The sequence below is a fragment of the Bombina bombina genome, chromosome 4 (assembly GCF_027579735.1).
Source record: "Bombina bombina isolate aBomBom1 chromosome 4, aBomBom1.pri, whole genome shotgun sequence".
In the NCBI taxonomy this organism is placed as follows: Eukaryota; Metazoa; Chordata; class Amphibia; order Anura; family Bombinatoridae; genus Bombina; species Bombina bombina.
Window position 1 is genome coordinate 383,876,108 of NC_069502.1, and position 15,697 is coordinate 383,891,804.

At 40.6% G+C, this 15,697-nt stretch overlaps 1 long non-coding RNA gene across 1 annotated transcript in view; it reads right to left on the reverse strand.

Moving 5' to 3' along the window:
- Window positions 1–15,697, reverse strand: part of LOC128656312 (uncharacterized) — a 135,921-nt gene that overhangs the window by 30,662 nt on the left and 89,562 nt on the right. The window lies entirely within an intron of this gene.

Consider the following 15,697-nt stretch of genomic DNA (forward strand, 5'->3'; position numbering starts at 1 on the left):
GAGAAATGCAGCCTTATGTATGCATAGTTCCTAGACAGACAAGTTTCTGGTATGTCCCTATGTAACTGTGATATGATGCACGCTGATGAATCTCACCAGTTTGGAGGTATGTATGGCTGGTCTGGCCAGAATCAGCTTTCCTGTTATAAAACCTGTCAGTTATCTCAATACACTCCCCTAAAATTATTTCAGACATCTTTTACATATTTTATGTTACCGGGTGACCAAATATCTCAGACAATTTCTAAATATCGCACTTGACATGCTGAAACATCATCATAGCCCCACTAAATGTACATGTACAATATTATATGTCTTACAATTTCAGCCATATTGTGGAAGTGGTTTATTGCCTACGAAAATGAGGGTGGTTATATTCCATTGCCCTCTGATAGGCAACCAGACTTGGAATTTGATATTAACTTAAAATGTCTTTAACATGTAATATGAAAAAGAAAATTATAGTTCACTTGGGAGGCAACAGAAATTTGGATGGCTTTTTCTTTTTACCAGTTTTGCTTGAAGCAGAAAGGACTATATATGGTGCCTGTACAAAATCAAGCAATATTTTCAAGTGTATGCAACCCTGCGCTAGCAGAGTGATTTGTTACATGAAAAACTCACTTTTATATTTCAAGCCTTCCTTTGCATTTTTTGTGTGTGAAAATGCTATAAAAAACAAGTTTTTAGACTAATTTGCACAAGCATTTGTATGGTTTGAGAAAATATACAAGTTTGTGATTTAATATTTCTATAATATTTGCAATGTTTAAATCTGTTTCTTTATTATTTCTTTTTATATAAATGCACTGTGAATTTTTCGTTCATAATAAATATTCAATTAAGTTTTGCTTTAGTTATAGCTGAGCTATGTTACCAAAGAGCCATTTATATATAGCAAATTTAATAACAAAAGTAAATTGAAAAGTTGTTTATTTTTTAAATTGTAAACTCTATCTGAATCATAAACTTTTTATTTTGACTTTACTATTTGTCACGGACACGGATATACCACTACACCAATACCACCTCTGCCTGTGAGGCTCTAAGGGAACAAGAGTAACCCCTATTCACTATAATCAGTAACAATAGTATACAACCCAGGGTTAACACAACTTAACAGTCTATTTACTCCAGGCAGGGCTAAACGCCAGCCTCTGCCCCCAATTTGCCACACACAGAACTACTTGTCCAGCTGTGACAGTGGGGAGAGTGCAGGCATGAAAGGTTTATCAGCACAGGGTCTCCAACAACAGTATACCAATTCCTTACCAGGGCCTACAAGTCACCCAAATTAATACCCAAATCCTACCTACACCCCCCCAAAAATCAATGTTCACAAATATCTACCCCTGCTACCAGCTTGCCACAAACAGAGCTACTAGCGGTGAAAAACAGTGAGAGTGTGGACGTGAAGGAGTTTACTTTGCAGGGTCTTCAGCTACCTTATCCCAAATCCTTAACAGGGCATAAGAGCCAACCCACATGAATCCCCAAAATCCTACCTACATTTTCCCAAACATGAACATTCGCTGCTGCCACCCAAAAGCTTATTGCTCAGGTTTTTTTGGGCTACCTCTAAATTACGGTTGCGTTAACACCTAAAGAAAAACAAATACATAAAAATAATACTTTGGTAACATTAATCCCTACTCCCAAGCCATGAATTCAGTTACTACAGCACAAAGACAGATCTAATTAAATGTATACTTTAATCTGAAACAAAGGGTTCACAGTGCATAAAAATATTAAAGGGACAGTCTACACCTTAGTCATCTTAAAATCTTACCTTAGCTTAAGCTGTAAATAGCCTCCTGCACACTTTCTATATCATGCAGCAGAAACTGTAAGAAAGTTATTTTAAAATGAATATTGTTTCTGACCAGTTTGAAATGGCTACCAAACTCCACCCACTGATGACATCACGATCAGGGCTGCATCTAGGCCCTCTGCTGAAAAGCATTGACACTCTGTTAAATCCAACTAGTGAGCCTTTTGTGATTGGATGCCATATGCAGCACAGATTGTGATATCATCAGTGAGATGAGCTTGGCAACCATTTCAAAGTGGCCAGAAACAATATTCATTTTAAAATAACTTTTGTACCATTCCTGCTGCATGATATAGAAAAGGAGGAGGCTATTTGCTGCTTAATCTAAGGTAAGACTTTAAGATGACCAAGGTGTAGACTGTCCCTTTAAAGGAAATACATGACATTGGATGGTATAAAAACCCCTGCTGGTTTTAAGGCAGTGAATCATTGGTGTGAAATAGGGAGACACCAAGACCCAAATATTCACTTTGATCAGAGATAATACAGTTTTTCTAGCGGATTCAAAGTTAAAACATTTGGTTACCTATGTAGTCCCAGGTTTTCTACATTAACCCCTTAGAATATAGTAGAACAAAATATGAAAAATTGTGCCTTTGCATGATACTATCCATTTAAGAATGAAGCAGGTCTCTACTTAAAAATAAACTAGATTATATAGAGCTTCTTCCAGGCAGTGTTAATTTTGACTACATTTTAGTCTTTTTGACACTACAGACAGTCTCTTATCTCAGTTTTTAGAGCTTTTCACAGCAAGACACTGCTAGTTCATGTGTGCCAAATAGTTAACATTGTGCTCACTCCTGTGGAGTTATTCATGTGTCATCAGCACTAATTGCTAAAATGCAAGTGTGTAAATAGCACTAAGATAAAAGGGCAGTCTGCAGATACAATGTAATAACAAAGTTAAAAAGTATATTAATATAACAGTGTTTGTTATGTAAAACTGGGGAATGGGTAATAAAAGGGATTATCTAATTTTTTTAACCCTTTGGCTGCCAAGCCATTTCCCACCTGGGTGCTAAGCTGGTTTTGAGCTTTTGTTTGTTTTTTGTGTATATATAGCCTTACAGCAAAGTAAGGGGGCGCTAGTGATAATATAGATAGTGATATTAATCTATATATTCTTTAAAAAATGCAAATTGGTAATTGTGTATACAATACAGATAAAAAAATAAAACAAAATAAAAGAAAAATGAAATAAAATCCTCTCAAATGAGGGAAGTCCAAATATAATTACAAAATCAAGGCAAAAATTAGTCCTTTTCAAAACCAAGTGGAAAAGCCCTGTGGTGGCTGCCTCCTCCTCGCCGACTGGTCCGGGTATAACTATGAGGAATAGAAGAAAATAGAGGGGCGCCTCATGTGTAGGATCAACAGATATAAAAATCAGTAATAACAGTAGTAGAGCCAAATGGGTACTCACACACTTCACAAGCACACCAATGTGCTGGTAGTAGCAGACTGCAGATTCAAATAGGTGTGGCAGCTCACCTCTCAGGTAGTACTGTGATGCTGGAGATGGAAAAGGAGACACAGAAAAAAAGTACAAAAATGTTAAGGAAATCCAATGTACTTATATATGATATACATTGGATTTCCTTAACATTTTGTAATTAGGAGACTAGCCCAGTGGCGTATTTAGGTTTTGTGCTGCCCTAGGCACTCAAGATTCTGCTGCCCCCCCCAGCACACACAGGTTTTAAGCCTTTTTTCACATTCATATTTTTTTGGTCAAGGTGTAAAATAATTAATTTTTTATTTTATTCATAACAATTCCAAAGTAAATGTAAAGGGAGCTAAGGAAGGGAGGGAGATAAGGGAGGGAGGGAAGCAGAGAAGGAAGGAAGGGAGAGATGGAGGGAGAGAGAGAAGGGAGGGAGAGAGAGAAGGAAGGGAGAGAGAGAAGGGAGTGAGAGAGAGAGAAGGGAGGGAGAGAGAAGGGAGGGAGAGAGAGAGAAGGGAGGGAGGGAGAGAGAAGGGAGGGATAGAGAGAGAAGGGAGGGAGGGAGAGAGAGGGGAGGGAGAGAGAGAAGGGAGGGAGAAAGAGAGAGAGAAGGGAGGGAGAGAGAGAAGGGAGAGAGAAGAGAGAGGGGAGAGAGAGAGAGAGGGGAGAGAGAGAGAGAAGGGAGAGAGAGAAGGGAGGGAAAGAGAGAGAAGGGAGGGAGAGAGAGAAGAGGGAGAGAGAAAGAAGGGAGAGAGAGAGAGAGAGAGAAAAGGGAGAGAGAGAGAAGGGAGGGAGAGAGAGAGGAGGGAGAGGGAGAAGGGAGAGAGAGAGAGAGAGAAAAGGGAGAGAGAGAAGGGAGGGAGAGAGAGAGGAGGGAGGGAGAGAGAGAGGAGGGAGAGAGAGAGAAGGGAGAGAGAGAGAGAGAGAGAGAGAGAGAGAGAGAGAGAGAGAGAGAGAGAGAGAGAGAGAGAGAGAAGGGAGGGAGAGAGAAAAAGAGAGAGATAGAAAGAGAGAAGGGAGAGGGAGGGAGAGAGAGAGAGAAGGGAGGGAGAGAGAGAAGGGAGAGAGAAGAGAGAGAGAGAGAGAGAATGGAGGGAGAGAAGGGAGGGAGGGAGAGAAGGGAGGGAGGGATAGAAGGGAGGGAGGGAGAGAAGGGAAGGAGAGAGAGAAGGGAGGGAGAGAGAGAAGGGAGGGAGAGAGAAGGGAGGGAAAGAGAGAGAAGGGAGGGAGAGAGAGAGAGGAGAGAGAGAATGGAGGGAGAGAGAGAGAAGGGAGGGAGAGAGAATTGAGGGAGAGAGAATGGAGGAAGAGAGAGAAGGGAGGGAGGGAGGAAGGAAGAGAGAGAGAGAAGGGAGGGAGAGAAGGGAGGGAGAGAATGGAGGGAGGGAGAGAAGGGAGGGAGGGAGAGAAGGGAGGGAGGGAGAGAAGGGAGGGATGGAGAGAAGGGAGGGAGAGAAGGGAGGGAGGGAGAGAAGGGAGGGAGGGAGAGAAGGGATGGAGAGGAGGGAGGGAGAGGAAGGCAGGAGGGTGAGATAACTAAAACAACCAGTGAAGGGACACAGCATATTTTTTATTACTAAATAAAGAGATACAACAAAAAAGAAAAAAAAAGTGTCTGCAGCATTAGTTAAATGCAATGTCCCTGTATTTTTTTTTTTTTAAATAGAGGAAGGCTATATATATAATATATCTGTCACTGCACAGTCAATTTCTAGCTGGAAATCAGTACATATGGACTTTCTGCCTTAATGGGGATTTGTGCACTAAAAAGAGGCTTGCAGCTGCATACTTATTTATATTATATATATATATATATATATATATATATATATATATATATATATATATATATATATATATATATATATATATATATAATGCTACATGCAAGCCTTTTTTTTACTGCAAATCCCTTTTAAGGCAGAAAGTCCATATGTACTGATTTCCAGCTAGAAATTGACTCTGCCGCGGTATACAAACCTTACCACAGACAGATATTTGTGTAATAGCAGGTACTGTAAGGGCTATCGGCTATGTATTTAAATATGCCCCACAACCAGGCATGGCTTATCAGGAAGGAGAGTAACTTGTCACTTAGGTCCAGGAGCTTAACTAGTACGGTACGGCTCTATCATTTTCAAGGTGCAGGGTCCCATCTTGTTAATATTCCCTTCCCCTCAGCATTATCTGCTAACTTACCGGACTGGTACTGACTGTAGTTTATTTATGCACGCTGCCATGAATCAGCACAGCGTGAAAAATGTAGCCGGTCGGTCTCACAGAAGTCAGGTATGTAATCACACTGGAAGTCACAGCGCTATAAGAAAAAATAAGTGGCTCCCGGTCCCGCCTCCATCAAAGAGAAGAAGATGAAGTAAAAACTATATACAGTTAAAATGAAGCGTTTATTCAAGTACAGTCTGTACTTGAATAAACACTTCATTTTAACTGTATATAGTTTCTTCTTCTCTTTGCTGGAGGCGGGACCGGGAGCCACTTATTTTTTTCTTATAGCGCTGCGACTTCCAGTGTGATTACATACCTGACTTCTGTGAGACTGGCCGGCTACATTTTTCACGCTGTGCCGATTCATGGCAGCATGGTGATGTTGTGGCGTGCGCGTGCATAAAGTAAATTAACTGACTTGCTGCAGCGCAGCCACTAATTTGTGTTGAGTGAGAGACTGAGTCACTGAGTAGAGTCTAAACAATAAAAGCATTGGTGTCAGTGGGGGACACTTACCAAATATGTGTCTCAGTCTCTTCAGTTCAGTCTTTTTAATGTGCGCACCGCAAGCGCGTCTGGCCCGGGATAATCTATCATAAGCCTTATGTATATGATAATTATGATTGTGAATGGTGCTTTCCGCCCTCCCAAATCTGCCGCCCCTCTCAAAGCTGCCGCCCTAGGCACGGGCCTTGTTGGCCTAGGCCATGATACGCCCCTGGACTAGCCACCTTAGACAGGTGTCAGTGATTAATTGTTATAAACACACCCCTCTGAAAGGAGGATAATGTTTGTTAGCTGGCTATATAAAGCATTTGGCTCTACTACTGTTATTACTGATTTTTATATCTGTTGATCCTACACATGAGGCGCCCCTCTATTTTCTTCTATTCCTCTTTGTTTGTTTTTTTTGTTTTTTTAAACTATATTTATTTTTAACTTTTTTTTCCAGATCCCCAAGAGACGTATACTGTTGGAAAGGTTAGGCGATTACCTTTCCAACTGTGGGTCTTGAGGGTCTGTAGCTGCTTAGAAGATACAGGCTTCTAAGCAGCATGCCCCCATCTCCCTATATTTGTCCATTGTCCATTTTAAATAAAGTTGTGAAACATAAAGCCCCCGCGATGCCTCTAACTATTCAAGCCAGATTGCTGGGGTGGGAGTAGGTGTGAGCCCCCAGATTGCCCTCAAGGTGGGTGAGTGCTAGCGACGGCTCTGATCCGTCGTTAGCACCTGACTGAGAAAATTTGTGACGGCTCAGAGCCGTTGTTAGCACTTAAGGAGTTAAACAATAAAAAGAATTGAGTAGCCTGTCCACTTAACCTAAACATTCTGAATTGCAATTATAACTATATAATAAAAGGCCAAGTGTGTTTGTCCGAAGCTGTCATGCGCAGTAGACAGCACAGCACGAGGACAAACACACCTGGCCTTTGAGAGTCCCTAAGTCTCTGCTCTGCAGTGGGAGCAGAAGTGTGCGTGACCGAGCGTGGCCGGTGGCGTGGCCGAGCGCGAGGGCCGTGGCTGATCATGAAGGGGCGGGGCCAGACGGGCCGTGAAAGGCTGTGCAGTTTGAGAGCTCAAAACAGCTCAAAAGAGGGGAGAGAGGGGGTAGGGAAAAGATAAGAAAGGTGAGAGATAGATCAAGAGGGGAGATAAAAAGAGCACAAGAGAGGGAGCAAAAGAGAGGGGGAGAGACAGCAAAAGAGAGTGGAGGGAGAGCAAAAGAGAGTGGAGGGAGAGCAAAAGAAAGGGGACAGAGAGATCAAAAGAAAGGGGGGGAAGAGAAAGAGAGGGGGTGGGGGGAGGAGAGGGGGAGGAGGAGAGGGAGAGAGGGGGAGTGAGAGAGGGGAGGGAGAGAGAGGGGAGGGAGAGAGAGAGGGGGGAGGGAGGGGAGAGAGAGAGGGGAGGGAGAGAGGGGGAGTGAGAGAGAGGGGAGGGGGGGAGAGAGGGGAGGGAGGGGGAGAGGGGAGGGAGGGGGAGAGGGGAGGGAGAGAGGGGGGAGGGGGGAGAGAGAGAGGGGAGAGAGAGAGAGAGAGAGAGGGGAGGGAGAGAGAGAGAGGGGAGGGAGAGAGAGAGAGGGGAGGGAGAGTGAGAGAGGGGAGGGAGAGTGAGAGAGGGGAGGGAGAGTGAGAGAGGGGAGGGAGAGAGAGAGAGAGAGAGAGGAGGGAGAGAGAGAGGGGAGGGGGAGATAGAGGGAGAGAGGGGAGGGAGAGAGAGAGGGGGGAGAGAGAGAGATAGAGGGGGAGAGAGCGCGCAAAAGAGAGGGGGAGAGAGCGCGCAAAAGAGAGGGGGAGAGAGCGCGCAAAAGAGAGGGGGAGAGAGCGCGCAAAAGAGAGGGGGAGAGAGCGCGCAAAAGAGAGGGTGAGAGAGCGCAAAAGAGAGGTGTGAGAGAGAGAGCACAAAAGAGAGGGGGAGAGAGAGCGCAAAAGAGAGGGGGAGAGAGAGCGCAAAAGAGGGGGAGAGAGAGCGCAAAAGAGAGGGGGGAGGGAGGGGGAGAGAGAGAGGGGAGGGAGAGTGAGAGAGAGAGGGAAGGGAGAGAGAGAGAGGGGAGGGGGAGGGAGAGAGAGAGGGGGGAGATAGAGGGGGAGGGAGAGAGAGAGAGGGGAGGGAGAGAGAGAGAGGGGAGGGAGAGAGAGAGAGGGGAGGGAGAGAGGGGGAGGGAGGGAGAGAGGGGAGGGAGAGAGATAGAGGGGGAGAGAGTACGCCAAAGAGAGGGGTGAGAGAGCGCAAAAGAGAGGGGTGAGAGAGAGAGCGCAAAAGAGAGGGGGAGAGAGCGCAAAAGAGGGGGAGAGAGAGCGCAAAAGAGAGGGGGGAGAGAGAGCGCAAAAGAGAGGGGGAGAGAGAGCGCAAAAGAGAGGGAGGAGAGAGAGCGCAAAAGAGAGGGGGGAGAGAGAGCGCAAAAGAGAGGGGGGAGAGAGAGAGCGCTAAAGAGAGGGGGGAGAGAGCGCAAAAGAGGGGGGAGAGAGTGCAAAAAAAAGAGGGGGGGAGAGAGAGCGCAAAAGAGAGGGGGAGAGAGAGAGCGCAAAAGAGAGGGGGGAGAGAGAGAGCGCAAAAGAGAGGGGGAGAGAGAGAGCGCAAAAGAGGGGGGAGAGAGCTCAAAAGAGAGGGGAGAGGGAGCGCAAAAGAGATGGGGGGAGAGAGATTTCAAAAGAAAGGGGGAGAGAAAGCGCAAAAGAGAGGGGGGAGAGAGAGCAAAAGAGAGGGGCAGGGAGAGAGCGCAAGGGGTGGGATCGCTGTACCCTGCAAAAAAATGGCCCGTGTGAACGGGCTTTAGGACTAGTAAAGAAATATTTCATGAATAATTAGATCACTTATTAAAGTTAAACAATATACTTTATTTAGTACAAAAACTTCACTCATATTTAACTGATCAATCATCAGTTTGTGTTATTTTCCATGTTTGGCCCATTAAAATCCTGTATAGAACATTGATAATTTTTTACAGTTTCTGGCTGTCTCTTGTATTGCTTTCTTATTTTCGGTTTCATACTAGGGCCCGATATTTAAAGTATCTACAGACCATCGGTAAACGTCTTCACTGGCCTCGTCTGTCGAGATATTCTAAGAAAAGAAGCGTACCTGAGCATTGCCGGCAATTTCTCTCCCATAGAGGTCAATGGGAGCGGATTTCAAGGGTCCCTCACTCCTCCCAGAAGGTATCACCCCAAACAAGTGGTATCACTGAGTGCCTCATTAAATTGCCAACATACTATAATGACTACTTGATCCCCATTCACCCTACTCGATCAGTATCCCTTTTAAAGGGACAGTCTAGGCCAAAATAAACTTTCATGATTCAGATAGAGCATGTCATTTTAAACAATTTTCGAATTTACTTTTATCACCAATTTTGCTTTGTTCCCTTGGTATTCTTAGTTGAAAGCTTAATCTAGGAGGTTCATATGCTAATTTCTTAGACCTTGAAGCCCACCTCTTTCAGATTGCATTTTAACAGTTTTTCACCACTAGAGGGTGTTAATTCACGTATTTCATATAGATAACACTGTGCTCGTGCACAAGAAGTTATCTGGGAGCAGGCACTGATTGGCTAGACTGCAAGTCTGTCAAAAGAACTGAAAAATGGGCAGTTTGCAAAGGCTTAGATACAAGATAATCACAGAGGTTAAAAGTATATTATTATAACTGTGTTAGTTATGCAAAACTGGTAAATGGGTAATAAAGGGATTATCTATCTTTTAAAACAACAAAAATTCTTGTGTAGACTGTCCCTTTAAGAAGCCCCGGTCCAGTGATGAGTTCCAGGAACTATTAACCCCTAAGCTGCCCTAACCTAATCACCTAATCAACCCCCATACAGGTATGGTAACCATCAATAATCACCTAATCAACCCCCATACAGGTATGGGGATGGTTAATAGATTAAGGCCTAACAAATACTAACACTAATAACCTTATCAACCCTCCATACAGGTATCCAAAATAAAAAAAAACACCATTATACCTAAAACTAAACTACATGACCCATAAAATAAAATACCCACCCAAAAAAACAAAAAAGAACTAAACCCTAACACTTCGTAGGGCATTGCCCTAAAGTAATCAGCTCTTTTACAATTAAAAAAACCTAAAAAAAAACAAAACTCTACAATGCAAGTAACCCCTCACCCCCAAAATAACAAAAAAACTATCTTAGAAAAGAAAAGTCAAAATAAAAAATCCTTTTCTTAAAAATAAGAAAACCACCCCAAAAAAAGCCCTAACTATCCCAAAAAGTGGTACTTTTTGGGAAATCCGACTCCGGCCTTGAACCCTCTTCATCCTGGCCCCGGGGGCCCATCTTTACAGTGGTGGAAGTGGACATTGGCGCTTTTCTTATGCTCTCTTCTACGAGCCCTCCTCTTCATGCGGTCGTCGCCGCCGCACACTCAAATTCCGGAGTACGGAACCCCAATATAGGGGTACCACTTAATTCTAACTGACTGATTTTAAATCAGCCAATCCCTATGGCTGATTTGAATCAGCCAATAGCAAGAACTTTAAAAAAAAAAAAAAAAACTTTACCCCTATATATTGGGGTTCCGTGCTTACGCAATTTTAGTGTGTGTTGGTGACCCCATGAAGAGGAGGGCTCATAGAAGAGAGCCGAAGAAAAGGAGATGGGCCCCCGGCGCCAGGACCTGGGATGAAGAGGGTCCAACACCAGATAAAGAGGAGCCAGATTTCCCAACGGTGAGTATCACTTTTGGGGTGTTTTTTTTATTTTTAAGAAAAGGCTTTTTTATTTTAACTTTTCTTTTGGGGGTGGGAGTTACTTGTATTGTAAAGGGGGGTTTAATTATTCTTTAAAATTAAAAGAGCTGATAACTTTAGGGCAATGCCCTACAAAAGGCCCTTTAAAGGGCTATTGTAATTTATTTTAGTGTTAGTTTAGGGGGGGTTTGGGGTGGGTTTTTTATTTTATGGGGCATGTAGTTTAATGTTAGGTATAATGGTGGCTTTTTTGGATACTGTAGTTTATTATTTTTTGTAGCATAGAATTTTTTTATTTTTTTTACTTAGGGGGGATTAGTTTACATTTGGGGTTCTGGCGGTTTAGGTTAAATTTTTATTTTCTTCGATTTTTATTTTTTGTTAGTTTATAGGTGGTTAGGTGTTAGGTTAGTTTGTGTTTGGGGTATGTGGCGGTATAGAGGTTAATAGTTTAGTACTTGGGGTGGGAATGTGGCGGCATATGGGTTAATAGAATAGATACTTGCAGTGGGTATGTGGCGGTTTAGATCTTTATTAAAGTAGTTTTAGTTTGCGATCATGGGGTACTTTGGTTTAGGGGTATTAGGATTAGTGGTTAGGCACGGTAGTGATATTTCAAAGGATCCTTTTACTATACATCACCAATATGGACAGCGATGTTGGGTGTTATCTATAGCCAGCATTGCCAACCAATGGCATGTATAGCAAACTCCTCTTGGCGGATCCATTGGAATATTTTGCCGCCTCAAAGCACTTTCGATCATCAGGGCCTAGGTGTGATGCTAAAAATATGAAAAAATATGAAAAAATATGAAAAAATAAAAAGTTGTGCCATCTACAGAGAAAGCCACAGTACAATGTATTTACAAAATTACCCTTCATATTTAGAAGCTTGAATTTAAAGTGATGGTAAACCTTAACTAATCAAATTCAATATATTAAATATCTGCCATTAAAAAAGTATATGTGTACACCTTTTTGTTTTTAATCCATCTGTGGAAGGGTTAAATTAGTGCATTTAGTAATACTTCTATTGCAATGCTATGCCAGCCCACTGGGATAAACTCTTTTTTTTATGACAATTCCAGGGAACATCCAATCAATATAGTCTTATACAATTATTCTTTATCTGAATGGATAAGCAATTGATTATCAACTATCATAATTCAGACAATGATATGAAACCTTAAAAGGACAGTATACAAGTTTCAAGTAAATTGTTAGAGCGAAACCCGACGTGCACTATGTTCAGGATTTCGAATAGTGCAACCGCGTTAACTTCTCCCCCTACCTAGACTCTAACACTTATTGTTCATGTGCTAACCCAACACTTGACCTACAGCACTATAGTCAAAGGTAGTTATGGATATTTTACATTCCAATGTTCCTCACATAGAAGAAAATTATCTTTTTATTTAAATATATATATATATATATATATATATATATATATATATATATATATATATATATATATATATATATACACACACACACACAGATATTTGTTTTGTTAAAATTTATCAAATATCACATATTCGTCACAAATGTAAATTTTTAGCGAATGCACATCTCTAACAATGAATAATTTAATATAATTTTCATTGATTATATAATTAACATATTTAACCCTCCAAACACTTAATTGCAAAATATGATCTGATTTAAAATGTGATTTGAACATTATTTGTAAATTTTTATTAAAGGGACACTAAACCCTTTTTTTTTTCTTTTATAATTCATATAGAGCATGTAATTTTAAGCAACTTTCTAATTTACTCCTATTATCATTTTTTCTTCATTCTCTTGCTATCTTTATTTGAAAAAGAAGACATCTAAGCTAAGAAGCCAGACAATTTTTGGTTTAGACCCTGGACAGCACTTGTTTATTGGAGGGTGAATTTATCCACCAATCAGCAAGAACAACCCAGGTTGTTCAACAAAAATGGGCCAGCATCTAAAAGTAAATTCTTGCTTTTCAAATAAAGATACCAAGAGGATGAGGAACATTTGATAATAGGAGTAAATTAGAAAGTTGCTTAAAATTGCATACTGTATCTGAATTACAAAAGAAAAAATTTGGGTTCAGTGTCCCTTTAAGCAAAAAAATGTATGTGAACTGAACATGAATAAGAACATTTACAGTGAATAAAAGCCAAGAAATGCCACAGAAACAGGCCAAAAATGTGTTTTTAACTAAGTTTAGAATTTGAAGTTTTGAGTTTATTTTTTCATTAGCTGCCAAAAATGTCTTTTATGATTGATTGGAATATTGGTGCATTTAAACAACCAGAAATGCAATGAAAACTATTAACAAACTATGGCTATTTTCTTTTCTATAGTGTTGACTTGAACTACATTTTTACAAATTTGGAAATAGTTTTGCTGTTGGTGTACACATTTCTTATACAAATGTATACAATGTAATACCTTTAGAGTGGATCTAATGCAAGTATGGCAACTCCAACTTCCCATAACAGCTAGACTGTAAATTTTATTTATTCAATGGTATTTAATAACACTCAGCAACAAAGCAACATTGGTGTCTATTGTACTGACCCTTTCTTAAGAATCTTTGATCCCAGAAGCCGGGTTACTGAATCTTTTTATAGCCATTCCTAGTTTAGAAAAATAAAAATAGAGTAAAGAAACTGAACATGAAAGGAATAAATGAGTATCAGCTTTAAATAGATCACTGTACTTCCCTATAAATAATGATGCTGAATATTTAAAAGGCAAAGCATTTACAAAGCTGCATGTAGTTGTATTTAAAATTAGCTGTAGGACTAATAAGAACATACATTTAAAAGATATACGGGGGCCCATTTATCAAGCTCCGGATGGAGCTTGAGGGCCTGCGTTTCTGGCGAGCCTGCAGGCTCACCAGAAACAGCAGCGGTCTAAAGACTGCTGCTCCATAACCTGTTCGCCTGCTTGAGTACGATCGGGTTGATTGACACCTACCTGCTGGCGGCCGATTGGCCGCAAATCTGCAGGGGGCAGCGTTGCACCCGCAGCTCACAAGAGCTGCTGGTGCAATGCTAAATACGGAAAGCGTATTGCTCTCCGCATTCAGCGAGGTCTGGCGGACCTGATCCGCACTGTCGGATCAGGTCCGACAGACCTTTGATAAATATCCCCCACAATGTAGAAAATTCAGATTTTGAGACACCTTTATATGTTGTCATTTGGACACAACTTGAAGGGACACTGAACCCAATTTTTTTTCATTCGTGATTCAGATAGAGCATGCAATTTTAAGCAACTTTCTAATTTACTCCTATTATCAATTTTTCTTCGTTCTCTTGCTATTTTTATTTGAAAAAAAAGGCATCTAAGCTAAGGAGCCAGACAATGTTTGGTTCAGAACCTGGACAGCACTTGTTTATTAGTGGGTGAATTTATCCACCAATCAGCAAGAACAACCTAGGTTGTTCACCAAAAATGAGCCGACATCTAAAATTACATTCTTGCATTTCAAATAAAGATACCAAGAGAATGAAGACAATTAGATAATAGGAGTAATAATAGGAGTAAATTAGAAAGTTGCTTAAAATTGCATGCTCACAAAAGTAAAATTTTGGCTTCAGTGTCCCTTTAAGAAAACAGATCATAAATGAAACAATGTAAAGCATTCTATCTTTAATACAGATGTGTTCCCATCATGTAAACTCAATATTAAACTTTTTTTTATAAAATTCAAATGTTAAACAATAATAAGAATAACCCTAAATAGAAGAAAAAGGAAGCTAATTTTGCTTCATAAAGCATTTCTTCAATAAAGCTTGAATTACTTTTTAAACCCTTTGAGTGCCCATTCCTATGAGACTACTATATACCTTGAAACTTTGGATTGCACCCAGGTCATTTGTGGACTATATAATGTGGAGTGCTTTGGTATTCTACAATGTTATATATATATATATATATATATATATATATATATATATATATATATATATATATATATCACTACAAGAGCAAGAATTGAAGCTAGAAAGCAAGATAGAGAGGATTTACTCTTTAAAAAAAAAAAAAGCCCAAGAAATCCCCTATAAGACTAATCACTAACTAAAACTGTCATTGGAGCAGTATTAATACTATCCTGAAAAAACAATGGCCTGTTTTGACTAGTGACACTTGTATCGCTCAGGAGGTAGGTGACTATCCTAGTCTAACAGCAAAATGAGCTAAAAAATTGAGAGATAAACTTTTAAAAAGTCAATTTGTTCCTACACCCTCAAAGAAAAACTGGCTAAAAAGCCATCTCTAGGTAACTTTGCATGCGTGAAATGTGTCACCTGTGAGTTTATGAAAAGAACTAAATCATTTTCAGGCAACAGTGAATGAGAATTTAAAATAAAACACTCCTTCAATTGCAATACTGAATGAGTGATATATATTCTGGAATGTTCTTGCCCCAGCTTTTATGTTGGTAAAACCAAGAGAATTTTCAAGGACAGAATCAAAGAGCATAGAGACGATATAAAGTACAAACTAGTAGTGTGGCAAGACATTTCCAGATGAAACACAATAGTGACCTGGAATGCCTAAAATTCACAGGTATAGATAAAAGGTCTCCTCCATGTTAGAAGAGGGGACCAGGACAAATGCCTCCTGCAAAAAGAATGCAGGTGGATCTATACCCTTAGAACTCTAGTTCCGAATGGGATGAATGAGAAACTGGATATGGCCAGTTTCATAGGTTAAGATCTTACCCTCGTTCCTTTCTTCCCTCCTTGCCTTTTTTCTCAATTTAATTTTCCAAAATTCTCCTGAAATTCTGTGTGACCTAGTGAGCGCATTTGTAAATATTCACATGCATATCTGATGCAAACTAATTATTGTAGTCTTTGTTATCATAATCACAGTTAATTGTATCATTGTATATAATTTATCATTGTATATAATTTCAGCCGTCCCATGGGTGGAGCGTAACAGAGTATTTACTCTCGACAAGGGGATGAACTAACCAGTCC